At 39.4% G+C, this 13,720-nt stretch overlaps 1 pseudogene; it reads right to left on the bottom strand.

The window, feature by feature from the left end:
• Positions 1-565: 565 nt before the first annotated feature.
• Positions 566-2,459, bottom strand: LOC140856880 (E3 ubiquitin-protein ligase ATL4-like; annotated as a pseudogene).
• Positions 2,460-13,720: the final 11,261 nt, after the last annotated feature.

Genomic DNA, 13,720 nt, shown 5'->3' with positions numbered 1-13,720 from the left:
TTATAATCCAAATTTTTTTAGTCTAAATCTAAATTTATTTATGATGGATCGAATACAAATCGAATTGACGAATCGGATCATATTTTATCAGTCCTACTCCTCTCTCTCTCTCTCTCTCTCTCTCTCTCTCTCTCCCTTGGAAAATTAAATATCGCAGTTTTCAGAAAATTTTGTTTCGGTTTTACACTTCCACCAAGCAGAACACATTGAAATGATGACATACGTCAGAACCAAGCTTTTGCCCTTGCACTTTCTTCCAACCAAGCATATCCTGGAATGCAATGGGTATAGCCTCTTCTTGCACTCACTACCATGACACCTAGCTTCAACTTTCCATCGTCATCCCACATGACACGGCAATTTTGTAATTACAAAAAAAAAAAAAAGAAAAAAAAAAGGGAACAGTCAGCCCTCCGCTTTGGAACTTTTCTTTCCTGGGCATCTAAATTTAATTTGTCGACTCAAGCATAAAATCAACTTGGGAGTGACAGTATCGACACATAATACTCATTCTTCATGTTAACGTTACAACCATAATAACTTGGAGTAAGACATAAAAAGTAGGTTGACAAATAATGGGTGAAAGTATACATTCACTATACATCAACTTTCCTTTTTACATGACAATATTCTGTGGGAAAAGAAACTTTACCCTTTTTCGTATCGACCCACCCATACATACCATGAATACATTCAGCTAACTGGGTGCTGGCGCCTGGCAGTGGAACAATGAGCTATTAATGAGAGCATTGAAAGAGAGGGAGAGATGCTTGTCTCCCTTCATCAGTGATCCCCCCCACCCAAAATTCCAACCCCTCTGTTCTCACTCCTTCCACATTCCTCTCCTGGAGTCCACACTGAAGTAAAAATCTCTCAGGAACAAGCAAAACACTCCCAACAATGCTGCGGAACCCACCAGCCTCCCACATTTAACAGTCTTTCGAACATCTAATTCCACTCGGTGCCGGTGCGATTTGATATCGTCACGCCGTTCTTAAATCCCCATTCGTCGGGCAAATCCTGGCAGAAAGGAAGGGAAGAAAAGAAGGAACGCCGACTCCCGAGCCTCCGCCGCCGGGATCGCATTCTTGTAATTTCTTCTGAAAACAGCGACTCTTTTGCATGCCTGGTTTTATCCTGAAGAAGCTTCCATTGGGTGCACCAGGGGGGTTAAAGTAAAAGGAAGAATGGAATTTGCCCGCTACAGTGGGATTTATTTACAACTATGCCCCTACGAGCCATCGGTAGAAGGCGTGATCGCTCTCCTCTCCCTCCCGTTGTTGACAGTTTCCCTCCACGTCCCACGAGTCCCGTCCTCCGCCGCCGACGCCGTCGTCGTAGCGGTGGCTCCACCGCCCTGAGAACCGGAGCGATGAGAAGGAGGAGGACGCCGACGAGGCCAGCCAGTCCACGTATTCCTTGAGCCAGTTTCTTCCTCCTCCGCCTGCCGCCTCCGCCACCTCCGCCCCGGGTGGCGAAGGTCCCGCCGGGTCCGCCTTGTACTCCTTCGCCCTCCGGATCCGGGCCACCACCGCCTCTACCTCCTCGTCCACCACGTACTCGAAGGACGACCCCAGCGAGTAGGACCGCAGGTGCGGCTGCGGCAGCGGGAGGCGGAGGCGGAGGCGGAGGCGGAGTGGGGAGGGAGGTGGCCGCTCCGGCAGCGTCCTCCTCCGAGGGCGTCCTCCGGCGACTGACGCTTCCGATCTCGATGCGGAAGCTGCTGGATCTGAGAGGGTCCTCCGCCGCTGCCGACAATGGGGGCGGCGGCGGGAGGGGCGGAGCGGGGAGGGTGATGGAGGAGCGGCAGAGAGGGCAAGAAGGGGTGGATCTAAGCCAGGTGTCGATGCAGGGGGAGTGGAAGGCGTGGCGGCAGGCCGGGAGGAGGCGGAGCTCGTCGTGGGGGTGGAAGGGGGAGAGGCAGACGGCGCAGTCAGGAGACGACTTGGGGAGCACGGCGACCGCGGAGGCCAGTGAGAAGAGAGGGAGGGACTCGATCAGGGCCGCTTTTTCCTGATCGGACAGCGCCGACGAGGCGGAGGAGGTGGAGGAGGACCGGCCGTGGTGGATGAGAGGCGGAGCCGAGGAGGAGGAGGAGGAGGAGGAGGAGGAAGAGGAGGACGGGCGGGAGAGGAAGCGGAGGAGGAGGTGGATGGAGGCGGAGGCGACGAAGACGAAGGCGAGAATGGCGGCGATGATGAGGAGACTGGGACTGTACGCGAACGACAAGGATGATGAGGAGGAGGGGGAGGGGGAGGCGCTGTACCCGGAATCCTCCGACGACAGGGGAAGCTGCCGGAGGGGCGGCAGCGGCGGAGGAGGAGGAAGAGAGGCCATGTCGCGGAATGTCTTGTGGTTTTTCGGTGCTGTCGCTTTTGCCCGCTCTCCCTCTGCTGCCTCTCAGCTTTATATATCTCGTCTTAGTATTTTATCTTCTTTAATATTAATTTCTTTTTCAGTATTTTTAAGCAATATCTGTACACTAGCATAAATTTATTGGTTGGATCCATCCCAAAGTGGACCATTAATTTGGTATTTAGGATAAGAGAAATGAAATTAAATGCACCGTGACGCGTGTTGCTAAAGGAGGAGAAGATATTAAATACATGATGATAAGGCGTATGTTGAGGAGGAAAAATAAAGAAAAAAAAGAATTAAATAATTTATGATCTTTCGATTAGATCCAACCAATAATTGACCGTACATTATAGACATAACATGCCATCGATGGAACTTAGATAGACTTGGTCTACCACGTCGGCCATAGACTAATCTATCAAAAATTAGGCACGTTGTCCAGTTTAAACCGCTGCTGGCCTGCTGCCTCATGTTTAACTATGGTAAAAAATAATAATAATAATAAATAAAAAAAGATTTCGAAAAGCCATGCTCGTCTTTACCTGGAGCACGGTGCGACGCCATCATCGCCAGTAGCAAGGCCTTTCCCCACTGTCGGACATTGCCGGTACTGCTTCCACTTCTTCTTCACCAACGACCTCCGATTCATCCACTGTGAGCTCCAAGAAATTCTTCCCCGCCCCGCCGGCCGTCGGAGATTGCCGACATAATCGTCGATTTCTCTCGATCGCCGACTGATTCGGCGATCCTCGCCAGTGACGCAACCTAGTCGTACCCCTCCGGCGACCCAGCCGACGAGATCAACGGCCGGATGATGAAGTTCATGATCGGGCGGCGGAGCCATTGCGGATACTAGAGAGGCAGTTCCGGTATCCTGCGCCGGCGCTGCACCGAATGGCGAAGAGGCGGTACGTCGCAATGTACGGGTACGAGAGTGTGACAGGTGAGCCAACACATTTATAGCCCAAAGGGAAGGTTCATTGAGCCGGCAACGAAGACGTTGAGGGAAGGCAGCAGCAAGGTGTGGCACGTGATCAATCTGACGGACGACAATCACCCGCTGCACATCCATCTGGGGATGTTCGTGATGCGGGAGCAGCGGGAGCTGGTGGATGAAGACGGGTTCAAGGATCGTGTGATGAGATTGAATGGCCCCTGGCTCGAGATGGTGAGCCGTGGGTCCGAACAATCGTTGTATATTTATTAAAAAATTTTCTCTATAAACATACAATGCATTTTAAACACGGCATCAATATATTATAATAAAATTTATAATAAATAAAAATTAAAATTTAATTAATTAAAATTAATTTTAATTTTTTATAAAATTTTTATAATAATCAAAGATCTTATATCAATTACATCTCAAATAATAATTTATAAAAATATAATAATAAATATATATTATCGATTCTCGCTTATAACCCATTCTCAAAATAGTATCCATATCTATAATTAAAAATTTAAATCTAAAAAATAAAAGAGAAAGATGATGAGCTTGATAGCCCAATAAATAATGAATATCACAACTAGATATTTTAGATATTATCATAAAATATAATATTCAAAAATAAAATTATGAATAAACATGAGAACATAATCCATACTAATTCAAATACAAATTAAATTCTTTCAAATATTCATAAATAAACATAATCATAAATTCAATTCAAATCAAAACATATATATAACTCTTCAGCCTCTGACTATGATAAATATTTGACCCTCATTGATAGGGTCCACTGAGTATCAATGTATAATTCTTATTGCTAGGATCTATTGAAATATCAACATACAACCATTATTGACAGAGTCTACTGAATACCAACACACAATTCTTACTAGCAGGGTCTACTGAATATCGACGTATAATCTCTATTAGCGAAGTCCATTGAGTATCAATGTATAATCCCTATTAGCAGAGCCTATTAAACCATAGTTTGGCTGAGAGTATAAATTCAATCCATATTAAAGTAATTTTGTAACATAATATATAAATATCATAATTTTCATTGAACATAAGTATATTTTATAATAAATTAATAAACCAAGATATTCTAGAAATCTTAATTTTTCAAATCACTTGCCATTCAAAAGATGATTGCATAATTCAAAAAATAATTATTTATTTTTAAAATAAATTATAAAATAACTCGAGAAGATGGTTCATTATTTATCTCTATAAAACACTAAACGGACATATTCAATGAATCTTAAAAGTATCCTTTAAAATTTATTATTCAAAACATATTCATCTATCAATCTTAAGCCATAGTTAATAAAAGTTCTAAGTTTTAAAACCCTCACAAAACTGACAAAAATGGTAGCATTCAACATTTCGGTTGGTCGAATTAAGATAATTTTATCCGATCATGATTAGAATAAAAAATAGATGGTTCAATAAAGATCAATAAGGATCAGATCTTGTGATGTCCGACAAAGACTCAGATGATGTGGACTTGTTGTCTGACTGATAAAGCAGTCTAAAATTCTGTATTGAAATTGACTCAAATTCAAAACAGCACATCGGGTTCATAAATCACATAGAGATAGAATATTAGAAAAGAGAGAAATCGATAAGATGGAATACAACTAATCAGGCAATACTATCCGATATCCAGATCTATCCTATATATCAAGATGATTTAATCAAATCATAGATGAATTAGTTTATATATAATCCAATATAAATCATGAATGATCAAATCTAATGGTGTCCATATCTGATTAAGATGGATTCTGGCACACTGTCCAACGATTGCAGATCAAGATCCTCCTGGCCAAGATCAAATTAGAATCATTGGAAAAAAAATTTTTACTGAATCAATCGTAGAGAGAGGAATCCATAAAGAGAGAAAAATAATCTAGAGTGAAAAAATTTATAGAGAGAGAAAGAAAAGAAAGAGAAAGTGAAATTTTTTAGAAAGAGAAAGATAGGATTCAAGCAAAGAATATGAAGAGAGAAAAAAGAGAGAAAAAAAAAAATTTTTTTTTCCTTCCTCGTTTGGGTGAATAAGGAATTTAATTTCCCTTCTAATCATGGAACAAGGGATTCTCCCTTTTCCCTTGTTCCCGAGGTAGGGGAGCTTCTCCCTGGCAACAGTGGTGGCTGAGGATGTAGAGTGCGGCGACACAGATGGGGGGATTATCGGCTGTTCGAAAAAATAAAAGAATCGATATGACCGCCATTTTGACCAAAATTTGACGGTTCGCTGGTCGGAATCTGAGATTTTGGGAGCACAAAAGAGGGATCGAAGGGCTAATCAAAAGATGTTGGGTTCTTATCTAGATTTCGATGACCTGTGGTGACAGTCACAGCATTCGTGGTGACCGCCGTTCAAGAAAAAAACCAAGAAACCAATGGCTTTTTGGGTTTCAATTTTTGATGAGGAAATCAAATGAAGGTGGGAGGCTATAAATAGAATTGGGCGAGTGATGAAAATCAGCTTAAGGTCGGATTTCATCGGATGAAATTGAAAAGAAGAGAAAGATGAGTCTCGTTCGGACTCATCTCCCCTTGTCCACATTATTCCAGCACGTGCAATGCAGTGCTGATTTATTTTGATCATTTTTTTTTGCTAGTTTAGGCTTTAAGATTCATGAAATAGAAATTTTTGTTTTTTGAATTGGGGGTATTACATTGAATTTGAGATCAAGTGCCGCATCGAGGATCATGCGAGGAGGAGGAGATAGAGTTTACCATGTGGTTGGAGAGGATGGAAGAAGGTGATCGAGATGAGGCTCAAGTGCATGACGTGTTGGATTTAACTCCTAATATAATCTAATTATCATTTAATTAGATTTAACTTATTGAGTCAACCATATATACTGAATCAATTATAGTGAGCCTAATTAATTAAAATTATCTATTCCTAATCAAACTAGACTAGAGTCAACTCTAATTCGGGATAGTCCTATGATGAGAGAGATAAGTGCAGGTATAAATATAGAGGTGGTCTGATCCATTTCTCTAACTCTCATGAAAGATGTGAACGATTCTCCATCAATCGTCTATATTAAAGTAGGAGGGTGAGGAGAGAGAAGATCAGATGCCTCACAAGTTACGTGATCATTGTATTGGATAGACAATGACGAAAGATATGATCTTCTGCGATTTTGATTTTATATGAACATAGAAGCACAATCTAGGCACAATAGATTAAACTTGCTAATATGATGAGGATCCCGATGGTGGTGGGGAGGTTTGGGTCATGGCTAAAGGTGCAAATTAGTCGAATAACCCGTGAGCTTCTTGAACTTGATTCAAATCCTATCTTAATTTATTTAACTATTATCGAACTTGAATAGTTTGAATAGTTTTTCAATCAAACTCCAATAGCATAATATCTGAGTCAGAGGATCGTATGTCTGCTTATACATACATGTATACATATATATATATATATATATATATTAAAATATATTATTATATTAAATTTTATATTAATCATAATTTTTTTAATTATGATAAATATTTGAATTCGAGTTAAGTTGATATCGAGTTTTTTTTTTTATTTTTTATCGAGTCAAATTTAAGCTTGGATGTTAAGACTCAATTAATTTTGAATCGGGTTTTGAGCCCAAACCTCTTGGATGGAATCAAGCTCGAATCTCTAGTTACAATATTTGGATTCCTAGAAAAACGTTTTGCTTAGTGATTTATTTAAAACAAGACATAGACCGTAAACACAGCTAATAAAAACATGCCGACCCAGCAATTTATCCATCTACATAATGCCCAACAACTTCTAAAGATCCGGTGAAGGGGGAAGGGGAGAGCAAATCTGAAATTTTTTTTCCTGTTATTCCTTTCTCCAAATATCCTGTGGAATCAGCAAAAAATCTGTGGAAGGAGGTGGGGAGAGAGGGCGGTTACGGTGGAGTGAATTGTTCCCGATCTGAATTTTTTTTTCCTTTTGTTTCTTTCTCCAAATGACTGGTGTTAATCTATCCATAATTAAGAAGCCGTGGGACATTATCTAGATGGATAAAATGCTGGGTTGGCACGCTTTTATTGGCTGTATCTACAGCCCATGTGGTAGACTGTTGGATGTCCCTTTTTCCCAACATAGACAGTATCTATCCAAGAATTTTCCGTCCCCGGGAGCCTGATATTACGCGCCTCCGTAGACTCGCGGATGATGATTTGTCTTCAGTTGGTGAGCAGTGGCTTGCATGGTCCTTGCTTCTACGTCGGGTAGGGACGTATGAGAGTAACAAAATTTTGACTTCTTGTTGCTGATCTGGTAGTCGTTGTTGTATTTTACCCAACTAATACACATCAAACATCAATTTTTGAGAGCAATCACTTTGATGACAGCTAAACATAGAACATTGCGTTGGACAAACGTGCAAGCAACGAAAATGAAAAATATCTCATCTAATACCTTGCTGACCAAACATACATATCTTTGAAATAAATTATTAATGCATGATAAAGGAAGTGTTTTTTTTTTTTTTTAAATTTTATTTGTAGTCCATTTCTGACAATAATTTCTAATTTCAGCTCGCATACTCGGCCATCTAAAATAATGAGCAAGGAGGAACAAGGGGAAATGGTGGTGGTGGCGTAGAAAATTAATTAATGTCGTAAATTGTCGTTATCCTAAACTGATAGATAAATATAAATAACAAGAAGTAAAAGAACCATCTTCCAGGCGTTGACGATGATTAGGTAGGAGACTTGGAGCAAATATGCGATCGCGTCAAAAAAAAAAAAAAAAGGCTCCAACGGACCTCTGGCTTCTTTCTCATATGATGCCCGTGACTGGCGTGCGGCGGTGACTCTGACGCCCTGGTGTTTGCTATAATAATACACAATATAAACTCACACCACAGTGCGGCAGCACATGGATGTTTTCCGTGAACCCGTACTTGTCTCCAAGGTATATAGTACGAGAAATTTTTAGTAAGGAAGTTTCTTGGAGATCTCTGCGTATTATAAATAATATTAACTTGATGACAGGTTAAGTATGCCCATATACTCACTAATAATCTATCTCATCTAAATTCTGTAAAATAAGCTCCATGCTATAAAAAAAAAGATTTCATGATTTCTCCTGTGTGATTAAGAAAAAGCTATAGATTACTCCCTATACTGATTTCTGCTCCATTCTCGGATGGATGTGAATGTTGGTGATTGACTAAGAACAAATATGACCAAATTGATGCCGCTAGTCCCACTATATTTGGCACCAATACTCTGGGTAAATTGAGTGGTGATTATTAACAAACAATCTGTAGCAGTTTTTTGTAATTATCTATACAATTCATAAATTAAATGCTATTTTGGGACTGCTATTACTAGGCGCCTTGTCATCCAATTGGTGAAATATCTTTCACGACAAGTGAGAATTGTTGAGTAGAGAAAAGAAAGAAATGGAGACAAATGGGGGCAGATGCCAAATTGCGAATACACCATAAATTTCAAGTTTGGAATACCAGGATCCATCTATAGAGATGACTTTCTAATACTCGTCTAATTTCTCTATCTTTTGCTCCTCTCTCTCTCTCTGCACTACCGTATTAATAAAATTTTGTTTGCAGATCAATTAGATCATTTCCAAGGTCAATCCATTTTTCCTAGAAGAGAATAAGTTTATCAACTAAACCTTAATTTCAGATTACTATGGTTCATTTGTGTCCGTTAAAGCTGGGTCAATCTATGATGCTGGCCTTGGGAGATTTTAGACCCTTTCTTTGGGTCCCAAAAAAAAAGATCGGATATTACAACCCTATAAATGAGAAATCTTGAGATTGTCTACAGTTTTTCCAATGGGTAGCTTTAAACCCTTCCGGTGGCCCCCCATGGATGGTGAAGGGCAGCAGCAGGAATGAGACCTTGTCAAGCTTTCTCCAATTCGGACCGCCGCTGTCCTTGCTACGGTCGGGCCGGGCCAATGCTTTCCTGCGCATCGCTGGCTTGCTTTGTTTTTGTTAGCAAGAGCCAATGGCACTATTATTGACGATGGACTGCAACCATCAGTAATTTTCCTTGGAAACTTCCACCATCCACTCAAATCGCAGGGTGAATGGGCGAGGACTCTGTTAAATTCCTTGGAAGTTTCCCTCTGCCTATTAGTTTAATGGAAAAGGGAATACTGGACCCAAGTTTTGTAAGCTAGCGATGTGGACAACTTTTTCCTTTTGTCTCCTATTGTAGGTTTTTACCTCCTCTACTTACGGTGAGAAGGCTGCTAATTCTAGGGCTACACTGTGTTAATTAGGGACTTCATTTTGTCTTTTATATAAAAAGGATGAATAGGATGGCACATAAAATAATAAAATAGATGCCTTGGATAAGGAATGGAGTCCTTGGAGGTGCCATATAATTGATTCTCCATGTTCTTCTATAATTTGGTTAAATTTTTTTTTGGTAAGAAAGATGGGAGTTGCAAGGGGACGGTCCGACGTAACTATCTTTCTTAGATATGATCATTGAGCTCCAACCCTCGTTGGAAAATATTTGATTTGGAGCCGAGTTTGGGTGAACAGACAACCTCCTCTTCACCATATGGACGAACTCAACGGATGAGTACGTCATCCCAGCACCATCGAGGGTCAGCTACTACTTTCCCAATCTTCATTAGAGAATGTTCAATTCGAAGTCGAGTTTGGATGAATAGACGGCCTCTTCCCCACCATATGGACGAATCCAATGGGTGAGTACATCACTCCAGCACTAACGAGAGCCTAAAGACCAGCTATCATTTTCAAGCCCCATGTCTAGGCCACTAGAATACGCTCCTCCCTGATCATTTAAGTTTGAGCATTTAATCGAAGTCCGACATCCATCGTGACTCAAACTTAAGTTACTTGGTTGGAAGTAAGTGGTTCGTTCTACAAAGTTGCCATCTCAGTGGCTATAATTTGGTTAATTCGATGGCTTCACTATCACATGTGATCCTTCAGATGATATCTATTGGCTGGTGTGGATTTTGGACACTGCCCAATGCCATTTCGCTTGTACATATTAAGGAATTCATGCACCAACAGTGCGTTGAGAAAATATTTGAAGATTTTTCAACGAGAGAGGATTCAAATTAACAACCATTACAATGTCATGGAGGTTGTTGTGACGATGCCCAAACCTTTTCATAACGTTATGCACATAAATTGCACCAATAACGTTGCCCATGTAAGTTGTGGCAGCGAATATCATGATATTGTTTGACAGTTATCTAGCTATATTATAACTTATATTATGAGAACAACCACCGCTTTGTCCTCTTCATCTTTCACGCAATTAAAACAATGCTTCTTTGATTAAAATCTCTATCAGCTCAAATGAAAAATAGTTTTATTTTGTGAACCCTAGCATAGTCAAGTGATGATATTATTTTACCATAACTGTTTGTTATTTCCAACCATAACGACTGCAGATAGTCATTAAAATAATTATTATTTATAAATTATAAAATGAAAATAATTTTTTGAGAGGAAAATTCCCATAATGTTAAATCATGATTTTTTGAACGCCTTAAATACTAATAAACAAAAGCCAATTTTTAGTTAAAGTTCGTTTTGCGCTTTGTTCAATTGCAGTTGAACCAGATGAGGTGCATAAGAAATGGCTCATATGATGTACCAAAAATAGCACGCATAGCAGCAGGAAGACAAACTACCTTTGCTTGGTTTGCAAACAAGGCATGGTTGTACTGAATGCATCTCATCATTAGCCTCCAGTCCACGGAGGCAGCCTTTTTGTCTTTGGAATTGTTAGTGGGAAGGTGGTGCACTTGAAAGCAATACTTTCATTTATTTAGTAGCCCACGTCTTCCCCTTGTATTGTTTCTTTAATGGTACCAGAGTTTTTTTTTTTTTTTTTCCTTCCTTCCTTTTTTTTTTTTTTTGTCTAAAGCTCTCGGTTGTTATATACTTTGTGAGCCTCACGAGCCCTCTCTCCCTATACAATGTCATGATGAACCAGGACCCAGTTGGCATCTTCTTTCATTTCTTTTTTGTGCTTCAACCTAGGCCTCATGATGAATGGAGAACAAAAATTCACATGATAGCTTAATCAAATGATCGCCTTGGCTGTACTTATAAAGCTGTCGCTGTGTGGAAAAAGATAGCAAGACAGAGAGAGGAAGCATGCCACATCTCACACACTACTTAAAATTGTGGTCAAAAGGATATTAACACCAATCGCAATGCTCTAAGCTTGTACAGAGCCAAATGTGGAGCAGGATATAGAGAATTGAGTGGTTTGGGCAATTGCTTCAGGTTAAGGTAGAAAGTTGGAGATTTTTCCTACTCCATGATGTTGTTGACCTCATGTAGTTTTATTAGATCGCGATGATAAAATAGTTGGGGCTCTAAATTTTATAATGTTTAGATCTAACCATGCCACACCCACTTTGAAATGCTTAGTTTTGCCCGAAGACTGATGATATCATCCACAATTCCCACCACACGCAATAAAATTGGAAATGGTGATGCACTTGGACGCTATTAGGCGGTCTTCTTGGGAAAATACGGTGTATTAGTTGGTCTTTGACTTATCTACAATTTGAAGGTCCGGAGAAGGGTTTGGTATGGCATTACTTTCAAACATTGATTCACCAAACTGCCACATGTAAGTCTTCAATGCTTCTTAATTTTATGTGCAAACTTACATATTCTTATTAGGTGTACTGACAAGGCCCACATCGACGAACCCCCCCCCCCCCAACAAAAACAAGAAAAAAAAAAAAGAATGTACGGGGTTGAATCTTCACCATCTATTTAGTATCCTGATGAATATAATATAATTAAAATTTTCTGCAATTTGTATAGAATTGTAGATACTTTTTTACGTGTCAAACTACTATAATATCAACTATATATTTGTCTAGATAAAAAATAAATAAAATTTTATATTTTATTTTAATTTGTTAATATCCTCGTACATCTTCAATTTCAGCAATATCAATCCTACATTCTACAAATTATTATAATATTTCCTACCGACCTTTCAATTTCGGAAAAAGCTCGCCATCGGTACTGCATGGGATATTATTTAGAGTTAGATGGCTAATGTAATTTTATTGTAAAATTTTAAAATAAAATAGAATCTGATGTGAACTTAAAATAATCTAATGACTAAGATACTTAAGTTTCAATTTTAAGTCTATCCTTTTTTCCAATCTTCCTCCATATAATGACGAAGCAACCCTAGCTGATGACCCCCCGACCATGATTGGTGAAAGAAAGGGAGGGAGAGACAAAATAAGATAAAGAGAGAAGGAGAATAAGAGGATGGGAGCAACAGTGCTAGAGAGATGAAGGCTTTTCTTGCTAAAAGAAAAAAAATTTCTTTTCTTGCTAAAAACCCCCCATCCCCCGCGGGCTATCACTGCCCCCATCCTCCTCACCTTCTCTCTCTTCATTTTTTTTTTTTTTTCTCTCCTCTTAATGATTGGTAGTGGAATTCCAACTATTGCTATAATTTTCCTTCTTCAATTACCTTAAATAGTGCTTCTCCCAACCTGGTCATGTGCATCCTCTATCTCTAGTGGGAAGACAAAGACATTATAGCCTTTAATTAAAGCAAATACTGGTAAAACAAACAACTTTAAGATACTCAAAGAGGAGGGAGTGCTTGTCTTCAATGTGTTGAAGCTGAGGACTACAAATGTCCAAATGCAATTGATTATATATGGATCAATCTCTATAAAAGATCATCAAAGCTTTGGGCATGTTCCAACCTACAAGCGAAGGTTCTGCCACATTAAGTTTCGGTTGCCAATGTTTGCAAACTCATCATGCTAGGCTGGGGGAGCTTGATTGCCCATAAGAGAATCCAAGACTGATGGGATTCAGGAAGGAAGATAGGGAGTACTTCTGTGCAAGCTTGATAAAAACTAAGAAGCATAAGAGGAAGTAGGGCAAGGTGTTCCTACTTTGAAGCATAATGAGGAAGTAGGTCTTCCCATCAAAGATGGAGGATGCATTCGACGAACTGCATGTTTTCTCTTGTTTTCTTCGTTAGCGGTGGGGGAGGAGCACCAGCAGGGATTGTATGGCCATCATAGGAAAAAAGATTGATGAAAGAGATGAAGTTACGATTATGAGAGTTAGAGAAAGAGATGAAGTTAAAATTAAAATATGAATATTTTAGGGATTAAACTATGTTAAATCCATATAAGATTTTATTTTATTTTAAAATAATTCAATAAAATCACATCAGTCATCTAATTTCAAATAATATCCCATGTGACACTGGCAACGAACTTTCTACCAAATTGAAAGATGGATGGGGGACATTGCTACAATCTACAAAATATAGGATTCACATTGTTGAAATTAAAAATATAGAAAGATATTTTACAAATCAAAATATTATTTATTTTTTATATTTTTTTTGTATATTATTGTAATA

The sequence above is a fragment of the Elaeis guineensis genome, chromosome 4 (genome assembly GCF_000442705.2).
Source record: "Elaeis guineensis isolate ETL-2024a chromosome 4, EG11, whole genome shotgun sequence".
NCBI lineage: Eukaryota > Viridiplantae > Streptophyta > Magnoliopsida > Arecales > Arecaceae > Elaeis > Elaeis guineensis.
This window is presented reverse-complemented; position numbering and strand designations above follow the sequence as displayed.